Below are 21,710 nucleotides of genomic sequence, written 5' to 3'. Positions count from 1 at the left end.
GCTTCGGCTATTGGGTGGCATAAAAATGTAATAAGTAAATAAATAATAAATAAATAAATAAATAAGGGTGCTGTTGTACTCATGTCCTGCTTGTGGGTTCCTGGTCGTTGGCCACTGTATGAACAGAATGCTGGAGTAGATGATCCTTGCTCTGATCCAGCATGGCTCTTCTTATGTTCTCTATAATCCAGACGCAGAGAGCCTCTGACCTTCCAGATATTGCTCAATTATAACTCCCATCACCCTGAGTCAGCATAGCCAATGGCCAAGGAGTTGTAGTTCAACAACATCTGAGTCACAGGTGGCCCACTGTTGCTATAAGCAATGTGTGTGGAATTATTTTTTTACACTGAGGCAGTTTCAAACTAGTTGGCCCCTATAAGTGAAAATGCCAAATAATAATAATAATAATAATAATAATAATAATAATAATAATAATAATAATAATAATGTCCAGCTCGTAATGCTCAGCTGTGGTATGTGTCAACATTTGAGCTAGGGGAAAACTCATTCTTTTCTGAATGATCCTGTGAATGCTGGGACAATGCCAAATCGAAGTTTGTCCCTTCCTTACTGTTGGCACCCAATTGGTTGTTGTATTTGCTTATATTGTTGCACTGATCAAGGTTTTAGAAGGTTTCCTAGTCCCTTACCCAAGATTATTTATTTTCTCACTTGTGTTGGGACTTTCCTTAAAGAGTATCATAGACTCATAGAATAGTAGGGTTGGAAGGGGCCTAAAAGGCCATTGAGTCCAAACCCCTGCTCAATGCAGGAATCCACCTTAAAGCATCCCTGAGACATCGCTTCCAGCTGCCTCTCGAAGGCCTCTAGTGTGGGAGAGCCAACAACCTCCCCAGGTAATTAATTCCATTGTCGTACTGCTCTTACAGTCAGGACATTTTTCCTGATGTCCAGCCGGAATCTGGCTTCGTGTAACTTGAACCCATTAGTCTGCATCCTGCACTCTGGAATAATTGAGAAGAGATCCTGGCCTTCCTCTGTGTGACAACCTTTCAAGTATTTGAAGAGTGCCATCATGTCTCCCCTCAGCCTTCTCTTCTCCAGGCTAAACATGCCCAGTTCTTCCAGTCTCTCCTCATAGGGCTTTGTTTCCAGACCCCTGGTCATCCTTGTACACATACTTCGTCATCTCTTTCTACATCCCTCTCAAACTCTACTCACTTTCCATTTCCCTTCACAGTGATGGTAACTACTCCAAGCATACATACAAATACATTTGCCTGTGACCCTCCTTTCCCCTCTCTCTGACTTGTTTTTGTTGTGTTTCTAACTTTGAATAGGAGAGCTGCCTGCCAATTAAATGACTAGTTGATTGAGCACTGCATAACTTTGCATATGAGAAAAATCATCCTACCTCCCCTTTACATTTTAAATGATGCATACACCGCACCAGGGATCATGTTTGTGGAGGCATTTTTACGCAGTAGGGAATCCCACTTCTAAGATAGTGGTTGGTTGTCATCTGCCAATTTTTTAAAGTAATTATATTGAAACTATTGTTTAAAATAGTTTTTCTGTTGATTAATTAATCAGATGAAACGCTTTCTTATTCGATCAAAACAGGTTTTGTATCATCATCATCATCATCATCATCATCATCTAGTAATAGAAGTAGTGATGGGTGAACTTAGCATATTGGAACTCATGATTAGCTTGCCGCATTATTAATACAATGTTATAAATTTGGATGAAAGTTCTCTGTTAATTAAAGAGAAAAAAGCGGATTCATGAACATGTATTTAGCATGTGTAATATGGCATTTCTCCTCCTTTGAATGCAATTCATCATGACATCATGTTTAACCGTTCTCTAGTTTATTACTTTTACATGTGCTGTGTTTAGTATAGTGATATGGAACCACCCATGGGGTTGGAGGTAACAGGCAGAAGGAGAAAGAGTACTCATGAAATAATCCCACATGCATGTATATTGCAAACAGGATGTTCACGTTCCTTTCAGACAGAAAGGGATTCAGAAACCAGCTTCAGAAACCTGTGCAAAATGGCAGAATTTTGATGATAAGTCATGCAGACAGTGCAGATGCAGAACATATAAATTAAGTCACAGTTTCTCTTAGTTTTGATTACAAAAATAATAAAGTTTTTTAGTTTGGGCTTCTTACACATCACAAACCTAATGGATCCAATCTATAAAGCAACATTTATTTATTTATTTATTTATTTATTATTTGTATAGTGATCTTCAATTAACCAGAGTGCTTCACATACATTACTCTAGTAATTCTTACAATTGACCTGCAAGGTAGGTCAGCAATATTATTAATATAGTGCCTAGAGCCAGGTGGTTTTCAGTGACAAACAGATAGCCTCATATGGTTATCTATGATCTGGCAACCTCTAGATTAGACAACTGTAATTCATGATGCATTGGGCTGCCTTTGAAGACTGTTTAGAAACTTAAGGTAGCCCAGAACTGACTGGAATTCAGTATTGGGAGCATATCTCAACAGCTGCACTGACTCCAAGTCCATTTCTGGGCAAAATTCAAAGTGTTGGTGCCAGAGCTAGCCCACCCATGAAGCAGGGTGAGGCATCTTCATTAGGTGGCAGAGGAGCAGCAGCAGTGGGGAACTGCTCAGCTCAGCTCTGATCCCCAGCCCCCACCAAGAGGGCCCACCACTGCAGTGCTCTGGGGAGCCCAGCCAGCTGTTCTCCCACCGTGGAATTTGCCACAGTGAGAGAGTAACCAGCAGGGAGCCACCCATCCTCAGAGGGGATGCCCCTCCTCGCCTTCCCTTGTCACATGTGACCACAGACTTCTTGTGAGAGCTCACCTTGGTCTGTGATGACCTGGGCAAACTCCCACGAGAGCTTCAAGAGGTCTTATAGGACCAATGAGAGCCTTATAGCTGCTGCTTCCAGACACGTGGATCTTCATAGAGCCAATGTTGTGGCAGAGGTAAAGGTAAGGGGTGGCCCCCCGACTGTGGAATGATCTCCCCGATGAGGCTCGCCTGGCGCCAACATTGTTATCTTTTCGGCGCCAGGTCAAGACTTTTCTCTTCTCCCAGGCATTTTTAACAGCATTTTAACAGCATTCAACAACGTTAAGTTTGTTTTTAATGGACCCCACAATTGTTGTTTTTAAATGGATACTGTTGTTTTTATACTGTTTTTATGTGTGTGTGTGTGTGTGTTTTTAAATTGTATACTTTTAATGTTTACTATTTTTAAATGTTGTAAACCGCCCAGAGAGCTTCGGCTGTGGGGCGGTATATAAATGTAATTAAATAAAATAAATAAATAATAAATAATGGTGATGTGGGAGGGGGGTCATGGGGGTGAAATGCTGCAATAAGTCTCTCTTGCCTCAGATGGTGCAAAACCTCATGCTAGGCTTGCTTGGTGCTGACCTTTAAAGCTTAACATGGCTTAGGACCACTGAATGATCACTTCTTTCCACGTCAAATTGCCTCTACATTAAAATCATCTCTGCAGATGCTCTACCAAATGAGGAAAAGAGGGCAGCAACAAGAGAGAAGAACACCTTTTCGGTAGCACCCCACCTATGGAATACTACCCCCAGGAAGGCTCAACTGGCCCTTAGGCAGTCACGTTTTTGGCACCAAAGACCATTTAATTTTCCCAGGTGTCTTAAAGCCAATGAAGTTTTTAGCTTAGATTTTGAGATGGTGTTATGCTGCTCTCACTATTTCTCATTGCAATGTTGTATTTTGTACTTTAATTTGACATTGTGTAAGTGACTTTGAATTTTTTAATGTTATTTTGAAGGATGGGGTATCAATCTATTAATACAAAAATAGATAAAATTAGAAAGACAAACAAAGGGCCTTTCCGCAAGGGTTAGAATTTAAGTAACTATTATCTCCCAATTGCAGTTTGGGGTCTGTGTCTGTGAGAACAGTGGTTTTCCTATGGCCACCCAGTGAGTTAATGACACTAATTTCTTTTGTATAGGACATATTTCTTTTCTATCTAAACTACCAATACACTTAGGTAAGCCCATAACAGATAAACTGTAAAACGAGTTTCATCAGTGATCAGATCTCTCTGTTAATAAATGTTTGTCATCTTCTGATATTTTAAGCAGACATACTGCTTACATTCATATAAACTGACACACAATATCATTAACCGATATTGCATACCCATTTCTAAGGGACAAATATAAAAAAAATGCACAACTGGTTATAACAAATGCAAACTAATTTGTGCTAATTTAAAAACACAAGATAAAGTTACATCTGCATCACATCCTGAATACAGTGTGTGTACACAAATGTTTCAAATATTTGGAAAATGTCAAGATCCAGTTTCAAATTCAAAAGTAGAAAATATGAGACCATGAAATTCAGTCGTTAGAATGCAGACCATTTGTACATTGTAAATACCACAAGACTTCTTATATTGCATGAATAGAATTGGCAAGTGGCTATTTTTCTAGTTTTATGTTGCTTTAATCTCTGTGTTTATTTAGTTAATGATTTATACCCCACCGTTCTTAAGATCAGGATGGCTAGTAACGACACGTACACATTTAAAATATGAAAAAATAAAAATAAAATAAACCCCAGTAAAACACAATTCAAAGATGCAATTTAATCACCAGTAAAGGAGCTGGGGGAGAATAAACACAACCGTTACAAAACAGCAGTGACAATTAAAACCTGAGCCTCTTAAGAGCCTTCTGGAACAACTAATATTACAATGCCTCTGTAAAATAAAAGCACTGCTGCATATCTCTAGGCAAGCATGTTGAGTGTCCTTATACTGTTATCCATGTAAAGGAATCAATTTATTTGTGTATCCCAACACACTGTCACCATTAGTGGATTAAGGGTGTTTTGTGCACTAAACTGAAACATGATCATGTCTGATCGTTGTTCCTGCAGAAGGAAAATGGGAGGAACATAAAAAGAGCCATGATGGCTCAGACCAAGAGTCCACTGAGTTCAGCATCCTGTTCATACACTGGCAACCAGCTAGCTGCCTGTGGGAAACCGACAAGAAGGACATGAATGCAATAGCACCCTCCCAGTTGTGTTCCCCAGCAACTGGTGTACATTATAATGCAAATGATCATTCAGGACAACATTGCTTTTACAGTTTAGTTTTGGAAGACTGAATATAGGACACTCTTTCACTTCCTGGATTTGATGAAGTGGACCCTAGCCCATGGAAGGTTATGCTATATTAAATGTTAGTCCTTAAGATGCCACAAGACTCTTGGGTGTTCCCACCTTTTGGAATATTTGTTTCAGTTACAATCAAATGAGCATGTTCTGTAGATGTTAGATAGCCATTGAATACGAACTCCTAGAGTGCAATAGGGTGAGAAGTCTATTGCCTTTAAGCCTTGTTTGTGGGCTTCTTGGAGGCACCTGCTTGACTTCTATAGACAGTGGGGTGCTGGACTAGATGGGTCTGATCCAGCAGGGGTCTGCTTATGTATTAAAGTTCCTTCTGTCATAAAACAATAGTTACTTACACAAAGTTGCTATGAGGCAGGGGAAGCTAATGGGGAGGGGGACAAATAGGTGAGCTATAGGATCTACTGTGGCCTTAGCTAGACCTAAGGTTTGTCCCGGGGTCATCCCTGTTCATGTAAATGACACACAGGATATCCCGGGAGCAGGCAGGGACAATCCTGGGATAAACCTTAGGTCTAGCTAAGGCCTGTGATACACACCATTAATCCACCCACAGAGCAGGCAAAAGTAGAAGAAACCTATTGAACCAAAAGGACTAAGCATGTGTCTCCTTTGCCATACATCTGAAGATTAATTTTAATCATTAGAAGACATATCCCACCTTTCTCTCATAAAAGAGATTCAAAGTGGTAACAGAATCAAAGCAAACATCAATGAAACCCCAGACAAAATTTACAACAATGTAGCAAAACCACAGAAAACCATAAAAGCAACAGGAGCAGGAAAATCAAGAAAATTAGCAGCAAACTGAGACCTGCAGTCAAGACATCTTCTGTTTATAAGAAACAGAGATCTGCTTCAGTTTATAAAAATAGAGATCTGTTCCCTGACCATTTGCTCTAATGGGGTGAAATGGCGGTGGGGGTGCTCTCCTGTGAGGTCAGACAAGAAGAAAGATAAATACTCTCTCTCTCTCTCTCCAAAGCATATAAACTTGAGTCCTGTCTTCAAAACAGGAGATATACCAGTACTAGCAAACGTTTCCCTCCCTGCCCCTTCTTCTCTTGACTTCACACCCAGCCGAGTTGCATCCATATTTGCAGTACACAGATGAGCCTTTGGCACAAGATTCTTTTCTGTAACCTAATATTGACTTGTATGGATCTACACTGCCTGCCAGTCATCATCACTTCCTGGGACAACTCATTTACATGGAATGATTTTCATTATTTTCATAATGTGAGCCATTTCTCCCAAATCCTTCCTTTCAGCCTACATCAATAGTGCATATGGGGAGTGGAATTTGAACTCTTTCTCGTTCCATGAGCTAGCAAATGAACGAGTTCCAGGACAGGAAAAAATGGGTTATATCATTTGCAATCCCTCCTCCTAAGCACTGTGACTGGAGGAAGTGGAGACAGGGAGGGTAACCACAGATGTTAATTTCAAAACTTCTCCCCCTTCACCCCTCAGTGTGTTCCTTATATGGAAGTGTGTTCAGTTAGCCATCCATCAACTTGAAATGGACCCTCACGTCACCCAAAAAAACCTTCAGACCTACAGATCCATTTAGGGCTCTGAAGAATCTTCTAACTGCACTGTGGTTTTCTGATGGTTTTAAAACTGCCCCCTAACTGCCCCACGATTTCAGAGGCTTTTGGTGTCGAGCGCATACGCCGATGAGCTTCCATAGGCTTTCATTAGCTATAAAAAAATATTTTAAAAATAAATAAATTATTTTTTAAAAAAAGAAAAGCTATCTCATCAAATATAAGACCAAAGGAAAAGGAAATATTAAGGTAAATCCTCATGTGACCACAAAGGGTGGACAAAAAAATCACCAAGGTATTTTTAAAAAACACTTTGACCAGGGAGGTTTTTTTTTCTACTTTAAACTGCCCTCCTTCCCTCAATCTTTCACTAATCTTCTTGTATTTTTTAGGTTATGTAAAACCAACATTTCTTTCTGGCACATATAAATTTCAGGAAGATTGGTGAAACAGTTTTGATTTTATTAATGTTAGAATGACCAACCCCCCAATTACCCCTTTATCATGGTAGAATGCTTCCCTCCCCCTGCCTCGAACTTAACTAAGGACAAATGGCTGGGTGCCCTTAAATACAAAATCTTGTCTGGATGTGTTCATTTATAGATCAGAACAGACCTATGAATGAACACATGTGAAATTGACATGAACTAGTAAGAAATTTATTCATCCATCCCATAAAGGCTGTGAAAGGGGAAAAGCTGCATACGAAGTGAAAAAAGGGAAACTATAATGTACAAGTAGTGGAAAGAATCTGAAATTTCAAACAATAATCTTTTATCTAAACATTTTTTATAAGAACTTAGTCTTGCAGAGCATAAATAGCATGGAGAGAATTCGTTTTTTTTAAAAAAAAGAGTGTTGAAGAAAGTGAATTGGATAGATTTGTCCTTCCCTATCACTGAACATGATGGGACTTCCTTCTGAGTAAACAGGAAAAGGATTGTGTGCAATTAAATTGGAGTCCAATTTCTTTCAAGTACAATAGGTACTTGTTTTTTTCTAGGAACTCTGATGCTTGGTGCTGTAAAAGAGCACAAATCTATTTTGCAGTATGAATCAAATAAAACCTCGTAGCCTGTTCCTCTATGTATGGTCTCATCCAGTCAGATGTAGAAGATCTGGACACTGCACAGGATCAGATACAATAGCCCCATTCTTCAGATCCATCAAAGAAGAGAGAAAGTTCATAATGTTTAGTGCTAAAATAGTAACTTCCTTAGGCAATTATCCAGTAGTTTAACTCCATGCTTTGTGTTCTAAGGTTTTTCTTCACCTGTGTAAAAACATCATCATCACACAGCTGTTAACTATAGCGCCCTGGCGCCCTGAGCTATTTCTGTGGTCAGCTTGAGATGACATCTGACATTGTATGGTACAATTTTCATTTGCTGGAGCCCTGTCTATCCTGAAAGTTTACATAAATATCTCCCTCTGTTGCTTTAATCTTGAGACACAAAGATTTATAAATAAATCAACCACATGTAGTACTTGATAGTAACAGTGTGGTTGACTATGTTAGAGGACTTTTGCATAGCGAAAATCGATGATTACTGGCCTAATAGGGGATTGATTTCATGATTTTTTTTAAATTATTATTATTTTTTGGATAACTTAAAATATAGAATGCACAGAATACTGTAGCAACCAACTATAGGGCAATGCATGGCTGTCAAAGCAATGGGAGGTGTGTGTGTCAAATGCTCTTCACTGCAAATTGTATTATTTAACACATTGTATACAATGTTAATTCTGCAAACTGATGATGTATCCCTCCTATATCGATTCAAATGTTCAACTTCCCTGTTCTTTGCTTATTGCTATTGGAACGAATAATGCTACATACAGAAAAAGTGTGAGAGTTAGAGATGTATGGATTTTGTAAAATCTGTTCTGTTTGCATTTCTAGGCTTGTCCGGGCCTTTCATTCTGTCATCTGCTCACTGACAGAATCAGATTTTTTCCAATTCCCCGAATTTGTGCAGATTTGCATTCACATATGCAAATCTGTAAATTCACACTTAAGCAAATGTTCAAACCCCCCCCCCAAATGTACAGATGCCCCCAAATGTGCATTTTCCATGCTTTGGCCTATGAGGAGAATGTACATTTGGGGCTGGTGTTTGTATGTATTTTTCTGACTAAAATTTACGTAAAATTCTGGGAAGTAAAAAAGCCCAGCCTGCAAATAAATGGAATCTTTGAGAGTTGGGAAAAGCTGGTCCACTGCAGAATGCATGTCTCAGATTCATAAAAATCTGACCTCATTTGATTCCGTTGCATATTTCTCTGACATCCCTAATGTGAGTCATTGTGTGACCAGGCTACATGGCTTTGAAGGAAGCATCTAAACAGGGGTTATTCTGTGCTATGTGATCATTCTGGACTTTGTGAATCAAAGCATCTGGTAATTTTTTTAAATAAATAAATAAATAAATAAATAAATCAGGAACCTGAAATCACAGCTCATTCCAATATTAGTAATAAAAGTATTTAAAATAAATTAAAACTGCCTTAGAAGCTCTTTGTCAGTAAAAGATACTATTGTCTTTGGTGAACATGTTGCTAAGCAAGTTCAGGATCTAATCACATGTGTGGCTACAGCAAGACACAGTGGAAGGTGGGCAGAGTAATAGTGTGGCCACTTATAGACTGTCGAACAAACAACTCTGTGTCTTTTATGTCCTCTTTTTTGGCGATGTGTAGTTGAAAATTTAGAATACTTGAAAATCAAGAAACAATAATTTAAATAGAAATACAATACATCTCACCTTACTGGGGGAAGACTGTGACTTACGTGCCTGCTCGGTCTGCTGCCCAGGTGCTAACAGTTCAGCTTCAAGGCCCCTGGTCCTTCTTTTTATGGTCTTCTGTCTTTAAACTGGACTTGGATAGGTCAGCCCATCAAAGGAAATAGGTCATCTGGCTACCCTGTGGATAAGGAAACATATAAACAAGCAGGTGGAGTAAAACAGTGAGCCAGTGGATTCTGCAGCGGACCAGCTTTTCCCAACTCTAGTCCTTACTTGGCCATAGATACCCACTGGGTGACTTTGGGCCACTCACAGACTCTCAGCCCAACCTACCTCACAAGGCTGTTGTGAGGATAAAAAGGAGAGGACGAGGAGGATTATGTATGCTGCCTTGGGTTCCTTGGTGGAAGAAAATTGGGAAATAAATGTAATAAATAAATAGGCAGTGGAGGCTGGTGGCCCCAGTTTCAGTGAGGCTGTGAATCCATTCTTGGTTTCAGTCAGAAGAAGCCAGAACTTTGAAAGAACTGAACTATTTTAGGACTGGGGTTCAGCACCTTGGACATTTCCTTTAGAGTTCTGGCTGCTTCTGATTGAAATCCAGAATGGATTCACAGCCTTACTGAAATCAGAGCCATCAGCTTCTGCTGGAAACAGGCCTTAACTTCAATGGATACAGCTTCCAGAAAGTATTGGTATATCATGCAAGGGAAGGATCTGGTTTCAGATGCCCCACTTGTGGTCTGAAATGCACCAATCAGCCTGCCAGATAGGGTAAATCCTGGGAGGAAGTTAGCACAGGCTACCAACAGCTCAAATTACTTGAATGTGGAAGTGCAGGATTTTACCATATGTCAAATCTTCCAAAGACATTTCTGGAAAAGGTAAATAAAACTTTTATTCCCCAAAGCAGGGCATTAGAATCCCTATTGCTTTGTAGCCTTGGAAGAACAGACATTTGTACATTGCAGAATTATTTGAAGATGCTTCGTCTTGGGCTAAGGTACAACTACCAACTTCTTTTAACCAATGTAAGCAGTGAAGCACTTAAAAGAGGGCTAATTAGCTATTTGCTGTACTTGACAGGCAAAAGATGTATGCAAGCACAGGAGAAAGACTGCAAATATATATATCCCTGATTATGTTATTGTCCAATATTTTAATTAATTTCTTATGCTGTCTGTGTATAATTTAAAGGGTGTTTTTTTTTTAAAAAAAAAAGATATAATAATAACAGGACCATAGTGTTACTTTAACTAATCACTGTCACTGCAGGGTGCTGAAAATTATGCAGCACTTCTTAGATCCCCTCTAACCATCCAAGGAGAATTACTTTTGCTTCTCCTGGCCTCCATTTCTCCTTTATTTGCAGAGCCGTACTGAAAAAATACGTGTGACTTGACTCAGCTAATGTACTTCTCAAAAGGGCCATCATTTTGGAATATACCTTAGATGAGGGTACTAGGCAGGCTGGTTAAAAGATAGTACAGAAGACGCCTCACGTCTCTACACCTCCGGCAAAGAAATTCATGCACATCTCTGCCCAAGGCTTAAAGTACCAGATCTAACTGTTTATAATCCACCCAGAGAACATTGGTTAGTGGGAGGATTAGAAATGTAATAAAATGAATAAATAAATAAATAAATAAATAAAATTTATCTGATGTAAGAGAATAAGCAATAGAAGGGGAGCACCAGATTTATCTGGAACTTGGAAGAACACACTTTAAGAAACAGAAGGCACACCATCAGCAGTCTCATGTCATGCAGAACAAGAAATGAATGTTGAAATGCTTCCCTACGCAAAGAACACTTGATACTGTAACATACAGAGATAGCCTGAGAGCACTCTTTCAGAATAGGGAAGTAATATCACTCCCCCCCCCCATAAACTTAACACAGGGATGGGGAACATGTGGCCTTCCAGATGTTGTTGGACTGCATCACTCCTCACTATTGTCTATGCTGGCTGGGGCTGATGGGAGTTGCAGTTCAACAACATCTGGAGGGCCACACATTTCCCACCCCTGACTTAACAAGAGCTGAAGCCCCCCCCCTCATCAAATTAAGGCATCATAGTTGAAGATTCAATGCATTATGCTGTCACACTACAGGTTTTTGAAGATGAATACAGGCTTGAAGTCTTCCTATAACTAATGTGCCCTAAACTGAAGGAATAAGCATTGCTCGAAAGAAGTCTCTGTAGCAGGTGCATGTAAATCCCTGGCTAGGCCTGAAACTCAGAAAACTTTTTATCAATGAGTTATTGTTTCACCAAGAGACAGAAATTTTGTAAGAAATGCGCAGCACTGATTGCACATTTGATATTATTATTATTATTATTATTATTATTATTATTATTTTATCATCATCATCATCTGTTTAATACGTAGCCAGGATCAGTCCACTCTTCCCTGCCTATCCTGTTAACATATGCATTGGTAAAAAAGAAATGAGAAATAAAACTCTCTTTATTGTTTCATCTCAAGATTCATCTAATAGGTGTGGCTGAATCAGCTAAGTGGGCATACGTGTTTCATTAGCCATAGAATACTAGAAATACACTTCTAGGTATGTGGCTTGGGCACATGAGCAATTACCCCATAATCATCTAAAAGTCTCACAGATGACAAATAATAATCCGCAGGGATCCTTCTCCGTGAGCCCCTGCCAAAGGAAGTGAGGCAGGTGGCTACTAGGAGGAGGGCTGTCTCTGTTGTGGCACCCCAGCTGCGGAATGAGCTCCCCAGAGAGGTTCGCTTAGCACCTACAGTGTACTCTTTTCATCGCCAGCTGAAGACCTTTTTATTTTCTCAGTATTTTAACACATTATTATTATTATTATTATTATTATTATTATTATTATTATTATTTATATAGCACCATCAATGTACATGGTGCTGTACAGAGTAAAACAGTAAATAGCAAGACCCTGCCACATAGGCTTACATTCTAATAAAATCATAATAAAACAATAAGGAGGGGAAGAGAATGCAAACAGGCACAGGGTAGGGTAAACAGGCACTGGGTAGGGTAAAACTAACAGTATAAAGTCAGAACAAAATCAAGTTTTAAAAGCTTTAGGAAAAAGAAAAGTTTTTAGCTGAGCTTTAAAAGCTGCGGTTGAACTTGTAGTTCTCAAATGTTCTGGAAGAGCGTTCCAGGCATAAGGGGCAGCCGAAGAAAATGGACGAAACCGAGCAAGGGAAGTAGAGACCCTTGGGCAGGCGAGAAACATGGCATCAGAGGAGCGAAGAGCACGAGCGGGGCAATAGTGTGAGATGAGAGAGGAGAGATAGGAAGGAGCTAGATAGTGAAAAGCTTTGTAGGTTAACAGGAGAAGTTTATATTGGATTCTGAAGTGAATTGGAAGCCAATGAAGAGATTTCAGAAGTGGAGTTACATGGTCAGAGCAGCGAGCCAAGAAGATGATCTTAGCAGCAGAGTGGTGAACAGAAACCAACGGACTGATGTAAGAAGAAGGAAGGCCAGTGAGAAGAAGGTTGCAGTAGTCCAACCGAGAAATAACCAATGCATGAACAAGAGTCTTGCCAGAAGAGACAGACAAAAATGATCGAATCTTGGCAACATTATACAGGAAAAAACAACAGGATTTTGGTACTGTCTCAATATGAGGAATAAAGGAGAGCGAGGAATCAAATATAAAGCCAAGACTACGAGCTTCCTTGACTGGAGTAAGTGTAACATCATTGACAGTACGAGAGAATGAGAGATGAGGAGAAGGTTTAGGAGGAAAAACAAGCAATTCAGTCTTTGCCATATTAAGTTTCAAACGACGATGAAGCAACCAAGCTGAGATATCTGAAAGACATGCCGAGATACGATCGTGAACATCAGGAGAAAGATCCGGAGATGAAAGATATAATTGTGTATCATCGGCATACAGATGATATTGGAGGCCATGAGATTGAATAAGATTAACTTAAATTTAAACTTTGCTGTTTAAATTCCATATTTTAATCTATATCAATTTTTGCTGTGTGGTTTTAATCCTGGTTGTGCGTTTTATATTGTATTTTGTATTCGCGTTTTTAAATTGTTGGTTGTTTTTATGTTCTTCATGGTTTTAATTTTTGTGAACTGCCCAGAGAGCTTCGGCTATTGGGTGGTATAAAAATGTAATAAATAAAATAAATAAAAATAAAATAAATAATAATGATAATGATAATAATAGTGAATATGCAACTGACTTTGGTGAAACACTCAACACAGCAGTCCTTCCTTCCAGTCTTGAAAGTGAAGCAGGCGTGCGATATTAATTGTGTATAGACATTATACTGTCTTTTATGCTCTTCTATAACTTTGTAGTGTCTAGTACTGACCAAGTACTGGAGAGTGCACTAACTGAGATAGTCAGCCCACTGATCTGCTTCAGGATAACAGGTTTTATACTATGTCACCAGTCCAATAAACTAAGGACACATTTTCAGTGTTTGCATTGGAAACACAGTATATAAGAAAATAAATGGTTTTACATGTATATAGAACTGGTTTGAAATGCACATGCAAAAAACCCTAACAACCTTATGTGCATTACACAACCTGCTAATAGCAAAAAAGAAAAGAAAAGAAAAGTGGGTGCTTTAAAGCCACAGACAATTTGTCTGATAACAGATTGATATCTGATGGCCTGGTGACAGCCTCATTGTCAGGAGACGGCTGTTATAGTCTCAGCCTGTGACTTTAAAACTTCACTAGGGGAAAAATTACAGCCAGGCAAGCAGCAGCGGGGCATAGCCTAAGGCACAATCTGCCAATAACAAAGTCCCCAGGAAAACTGATTTGTGGCTTCTGATCGCCTGCTCCTAAGAGCCTTCACTATTGACTAATTTTGGTTCATCTGGATGTAGATCTATCTTGGCTAACAAGAAAGCACTCGCGGTCTTCATTTAGACATTGAGCTGGCTCTCTTGGGAGGTGTGTGCAGCTGTCTTTACCTTCTTCCCAATCGACACATCAAAAGCTGTGGAATATATTTTCATTTTCAAACATGCAAACAGCAAGCAAGATAAACTTACCAAACTAGTCTTGAAAAGGAGTGAATCATTGCAGCTTTGTGCCAGATGCAAATAATAAATCAGTTGTGACCATGTAGAATTGGGTTCTATATAGATAAATTCAGGACAGATTCAAGGAATCCATTTATACCCTGGACAGGTGAATCATATTATTGTAATTACAAAAAGGATTAAATCATTTTGTACTGAGAAAGGAAGAAAACAGCAGCTAATGTGATACTCTTGCTCAGTTATACTTATGAGTCACAAGACGCCCTTTCATTTTTAAATAAATACATTTTCCAGAAACCTTCCCCAACCTGGTGCCTTCTAAATGTTTTAGAGTACAATCTCCATCATTCCTGATCATGCTAGCTTGAGCTGATGGTAGCCCAAAAGGCCCCAGTTGGGGAAGGCTGTATTACAACAACTTTCATTTCAGAGAAATCTAGTAAATATAACCATGCATTGCTATCAGGAGGGTCATCATCCTTTGTCCTTAACTCCATTATCACTAGTGGCATTGTCTAGATCAGTTGTTAACCGAGGGATCATCCCAGGATCATTCCTGTGCATCCAGATGCACAGGGGATCCCGGGAGCAGGGAGGAATGATCCCTCCATTTCCCCAGGATATCAGCAGGCACTTTTAGCCCAATTCAGGAGGTGTGGGCACCCATCCCAGCTTCATCCTGCTTCCTCGTGAGTAAATGTAAAGAGGTGGGAACTGAGCACAGGGCACAGAGCTCTTCAGGTGCTCTGTGCTCATCGGGGGGGAGCGGGTGTTTTTTAAAATCAACTCACTTTTAGTTGGAGAGCACGTGTGCTCATCCTTCTGTAAAAATAAAATAAAATGGTGTGCGTGACATCCCTCCTTCCTCCTGGGATGTCGCATATGCGCCTGGAGAAAGGGGAGGCTTTTGCGAGCAGAATATCATGAGATCCTCCCACTCTCCCTCCTGGTCTAGACATGCCCATTCATAGTCTCATGGTGGGAAAAGTGGGCAGGTGCCCATTTTGTCTACCATGCAGTGAGATAATCAAAAAGTATGATGTGAGGCCTCCACACATAGGCCCATACCTGCAGCATTATGATTTACAAAATCTCTCCTCCCCACATCCCCAAAGGTGGGATAAATCATAGACATGAACTGGTCATATATCACATGTTTCTTTACTTGTGTGGTAGAGGGAAGGAACACCTCCTTGGTCTTCCAAAACATTAATGGAATTGCTGCATCCACTAATGTTTGATCCAAGGCTAAGGCCCAGTTTTCTAACTTTTGTGACTTTGTTTTGCTATTATTGTTATGACTGGTATAAACATTCAGCACTTTGCTGAATGGGGTCTATATCTGCAGAGCAACCTTTGTTCACGTGGAGCATCTTGAATCTGTCTGCCATTTTGTTTCACTGAACCAATATTTAGTTCAGGTCTCATATTTAAATGTTTCTTCACAGTGCATCAGAAACATGGGAAGAATGTTATAAGAAATATAAAATTGTCCTTTCTGTCACCACAGAAGCTAATCCTGAAACACATGAGAAAAACAAATCATAGTTGGAAACGCTGTGGTACCTACATCCTATTCTCCAACCTCAGAGCTGAGGATACATATCTTGATTTCTGGCTTAGTCAAAAATAAAATTTGGGTAATGGCAGACAGGCTTGATAGCAGCAGAAGCAGGGTATGAAGCCCTTTTCCAGTCAGGATCAGGACAAGATTGTCTGGATGCACTTACAATGAGGCCAGACTTTCCAAGTTGGGAGAATTCACATTTTGAGTCCGTCCCCCCGCAAGTCTTGCACAATCTCTAGTAAATCTAACAAAGCCCACAAGCGACATCCATGTACAGAAACGTATTTATTATATCCTTCCTTTTTCTCCAAGGAGTCCAAGGCAATGTACATAATCTTATTTATTTATTATTTATTTATTTACATTTATATACTGCGCCATAGCCGAAGCTCTCTGGGCGGTTTACAAAAGTTAATTTCCTCTCCATTTTATCCTCACAACAACCCTGTAAGGTAGGTTAGGCTGAGTCAGGGACTGGTCCAAAGTCACCCAGTGAACTTCATGGCTGAGTGCAGACTTAAAACTGACTCTTCCTAATCCCAGTCCAACACACTAATCACTACACCACACTTGTTTTCAAAATGCAGCCAATGTATACTTACATCTAACCTGTGCTGCTGTTCCTGTGAGCCAAACTGAACTGTATATATACATCTTTTAGTACAAATGTGAGCCACTAGTTGTTGTAAAGTCTAGTTACATACATACAGAGATGGATAGGAACAGTCTTCTGTTTGATTTTGTTTTGGTTCTTGAAAAAGGCCTCATATTTGCAGATGTTTAACATTGCTAAAGTATTTTTCAATGTTAATTTTACTGGCGTCCTCATTTTATATATATCATCTTGTGAAGACAAATTATGTACTTGTGGTTTTGTCATCATCATTCCTCTTATAAAGATATTGAATTTGCTTTCTTTGTGGCTCAGATATAACTACTCTCTTGGACCTGTTATTGTGTTCTATGAAGAATTAAAGTTGCCTCTTTTTATGTAAATTCCAGAAGCCATTTCCCCAAGGAACAACAATGTTGTCCACACCACACCATGTGGTGAAATTTTGTTTATTTATTAGGATACTTATACAGTTCATAAAAGGGAGATTGATTTCAACCATTCAATAAGTAATTTCTGTCCTTTTCTTTAGCCCAGAAAAAGTTGTCCTTCCCATTTTTATCTTCAGAAAATGAAGATTCCATAAGAACTTTCAATAAGATACAAGAACCATAAAAGGTTGATGGTACTTTAATATGTACCATAGTTGATGTAATCTGAAAGTGTTACCTCATGTATTGTTTCTGAAAAATGAGCAGCCATGAATAATAGTAACTCAAAACAAAACCCCATTAATCAAAATTGCCCTGCTGCTCTGCGGTAGGGCACTTTCCTCACACGTCTGTGGTCAAAGGCATTAAAGGTCATTGATTCAACCTTCTCCATGTGTGTGACATATTGCCACTGTTTTCCAGACAGCTCTTTCAATCCAGTTCTCCTTGAAGAATGGGCCCAAACCACATACAGAGATTATGGGTACAACTAATTATAATTTACTATAGAAAGGCTTGGGCGATGTTGCATGGCCAGCATGAGGAATCTTATTACAAATGGGGAATGTTCAAACAGGTAGAGCGGTCCCTTGAAACAAGAAAGCGATACCAGTTAACTCTGAATTCCACGTAATCACTTCCCTCTTCTCCTCCACTGATACACAGCTCCACACCACATTCCATTTCTCCCTGATCCCCCACAATTCCAAGGATGATTTCATTCCACAAATCGTCAGGGATTTTCCCATTATTTTCCACTTTGAAGATGAAGAGGTAAATGATGACAAAAGAGAAGACACCACTTTGTTTGCTGTAGGAGCCCCGTCTTATACTTTGCTAACATTATAGCCAGATTTCACGGTCACAGGAAAACAAAACACCCCAAATGGAGCAGTTATTAATTCAATAAATCCAGCTGCTCTTGAGTGCCCCTGGGCAAAGGCAAAAGTTAAAAGCAGCTGCTCATTGACGACATATGTGACATGACCAGGGTAAGGTAGCTGCTTTAGCACATCATTCACCACTTTTCAGGCTGACTGCACTCAATTTCTTAGACAATCTACACACCATTTTCAGTTCTGTACCTCTATAATTTATCACAACAATACCTCAAGCATACAGATTGCGGGTGGGGGTGGGGTGGGGTGGAGAAATGAAAGCAATTTACAGTATCAAGATGAAAGAAGCTGGATGGAGAGAGAAGACCTACTATGTAAATCATATCCACAACTTCAAGGAATGTTGACATAATATTCTGGAATTAATTTTTCCAACATTCCTAGGCAGGTCATGCAAAGGTAAATCTAGTGTCCCTCTCCCCCACCCCCTTGACTCCAGACCCTATATCTGGAGTTGTTTATCAATATGTTAAAGAGGAAATTGATTCTGCCTCCCACTTTTTCTTGCCTGGACAATAGAAACCGTATGTACAGATCCTCCTGTTAAAAATAGCAGCATGTTTTAGGAGTAAACATTTTTGAACAATCTGTGTGGCTGTCACTGAGTGAAGTGTTGGGACCAGTATCCCAGTGTTGCTCATTATCAGCAATATCTGAAACACAATGAACAGAAGCACAGCAAAGCTATTTTATCATTTATTGTTGCTCCCCGCCTCGATCAGAGTGGAGAGGCGGGTAAGAATTTGTTGTTGTTGTTATTATTAAGAGTAAATCAGATCCTATATAACAGATTAATTGTAGGAAATTCTACCACACACACACATGCACAAACACTCATTTTAATTCATAAGTGCTCTTCCAAAAGGCAACAGAGATCCTACCTAAATGCAACAGTCAAAGGAGGTGGAAGTTTATTTCATCCTGACAAGTGGTCTTCTGAACTTTTAATTCATCTTTATTTGATGCAGACAGATATATATCCAAGCCTTGCTGACTAGCCATTTGCCATTTGGTAGCAGTAAGTAAGTCTGATAAGCATATATCATCAAACCCAAATAAGACAAAATGAGATGATGCGGGGACCAGAAATTCATGTTATTGTAGGAAACACACCTTTCCAAATCTGTGTCTTCTGAGACCATATAGAGATTGGGGGGGGGGTGTTCCAGAAGAAGTTAGTCAGGTGTGAAATGTGCCTCCCAGATGTTATTGCCCAGCAGGCTGTGAGACCAGAAGTAAGCCTATGGGGAGGGGGATGACTGGTTGTTGTTGTGGTGGTGGTGGTGGAAATTTGCATGACAAAATCTGCTGGTGAGAGGAAGGGATTAGAACAGGGATGGGCAAATTGTGGCCCTCCAGATGTTTTAGTCTATAGCTCTGATCAGCCCTAGCCAGCACAGTCTAGGTGAGGGATCATGGGACTTGTAGGCCACAAGTTGCCTTGTAGGCCACATGTTGCCTACTCCTGGTTTAGAACTACCCTCCCTCTCACAAACTCTTCCCTTAACATGCCCTCCCAGCTCCTACATTTGCCTGACAAAGGAAATACGGGTGTAGGAACCTCAATTTTCTCTTGTAACATATAATTCTAATACATACACAGATGTGGGGGATTCATTGTTGGAGGATGTATATAATGTCCAATGATAATAATAATAATAATAATAATAATAATAATAATAATAATAATGTAAAATTGTACTTTATTTATTGTTCAAAAAAGTTTTGGTTAAAAAAAACCCCTTACTTTCTATAAATTGGATATAACAGACATCAATAATATAGACAATTGACATCTATTACAATCAATAGACCTGTCACATACAATCAAGAACATGCAGCTCCAGAAATCTGCCCTCTCTGCTCTACTTCTTACCCTTTAAATTTCTCATTGGAGCTATAGCTGACAATCTATAATATAAAATCTGACTGGGGCTGTATACATATTCCTGGCTCATAGATGGTGCTCTTCAGTCCAGAGCAATGCAGGTACAGTGAAATGATAGAGTTCGTGTCTATTGTAAAATGCTATAACAACTAGGGATGGGCAAACTCTCCAAAGTCTGATTGGGGGAGGGCCATTCCAGTGTGAGGAAATCTGGGCTGCTTGGGGACCCACGGATTTCCCTGGAGCCCTGCCACATCCACCAGAGTTCATGCAGTGGCTCTCTAGCTTTCTAAAAGATGTGGTAGGCCATTAGCCTATCGTGGAAAAACTACAGCTGTAAATGGTGCATTTTACATCAATTGCAGACATAAAGCATTGACTTTTATGTAAATTGCAGCTGTTTACATAGAAGTAAGTGCTTTACAGCCACAAATGGCAAGAGATATGCCAAAAATTGCTTGAAATATGTCATTTGTGGCTGTAATTTTCTTGCAATAGACTAATGGTGGTTCTATGATTCTATGTCAGGTATGCTAGGAGGTGGATTCCTGCAATGAGCAGCAGGTTGGACTCAATGGCTTTATAGGCCCCTTCCAACTCAACTATTCTATGATTCTATGCCATTAGACCAGCGGTTCTCAACCTGTGGGTCAGGACCCCTTTGGGGGTCGAATGACCCTTTCACAGGGGTCGCCTAAGACCATCGGAAAACACATATTTCCGATGGTCTTAGGAAACTGTATTGACTGAACTATGTCATGTATCATCTTTTGTATTATTAAAGCTATTGTTATGTATTATTTTCATTAGCAAACCATCCCATGACAATGGATTGTGTAGAAAATAATTTTATGGTTGGGGGTCACCACAACATGAGGAACTGTATTAAAGGGTCGTGGCATTAGGAAGGTTGAGAACCACTGCATTAGACTATTGCATCTTTTTGAAAGCTGAGAGCAACTCCATGGGAACTGCTGTGGATGCAGAGGTGACTGCAGCTGTGTGCTCTGGAGGTCAGATTATTTGGAATCCAGTCTCATTTGAGTCCATGGCAGATTTCTCCTAATAACATTATCTTGCCTGCCCCAATACAGACAATACATGGGTTGCTGCATCCTACCTCTGGCATTCCAGGAAAATATAATGGTCCATGACATCTGAACACTGCTGAGAACTCCAGTAAGATCAATAGGATTATATTTCCCCTGTTGACTTTCAGATGCAGATAATTGACTACCAGGCATATTCAGTACTATGGCCAGTCCAAAAGCAGGCCTGGAAAGATCAAAGGAGTTCTTGTTATTGAAAACTGTATTGAGTTGAGTCACATACAACCCTTTAGCTCACACAAAGCCCAATCCTATGCATATTTGCTTCAAAGTAAGTCTGACTGAGCTCAGTGAGGCTACTACTGTATAGCACTAGAGACTCATTTAGCCTAATGAATAAGACTTAACACATCCTCTTCTCTTCTTTTCTTTAGTTCAAAAATCTTTTTCTCTTCCCTCTCTTCTTTTCCCCCTATAATTTTTAAAAATGCACACTAAAGAAAGGATTTTGGGATCTTGCTTCATTCTGGATCACCCCAGAACAGTCCTGTGTGAACTTCTTGAAAAAGATAAGGGGCAGAATCCAACAGAGTGTTTTTGCCCCTGCTGATTCCCTTCCGCAGCAGTGGCTCCTGCTAATTCCATTGCACATGTGAGAACTACAGCTTATGTAAAGGAGATCTGGTGCTTTGTAGGGGAAGCCCTGAAATGAGTGGAAATACTCATTTCTGGAAGGACGCAGGTCAGCAGAGCCTCTTATGTGAGTTCCATTGACCTG

The sequence above is a fragment of the Elgaria multicarinata genome, chromosome 10, assembly GCF_023053635.1.
Source record: "Elgaria multicarinata webbii isolate HBS135686 ecotype San Diego chromosome 10, rElgMul1.1.pri, whole genome shotgun sequence".
NCBI classification, from domain to species: Eukaryota; Metazoa; Chordata; class Lepidosauria; order Squamata; family Anguidae; genus Elgaria; species Elgaria multicarinata.
The sequence above is the reverse complement of the archived record's forward strand: the minus strand, read 5'-3'. Positions refer to the sequence as shown.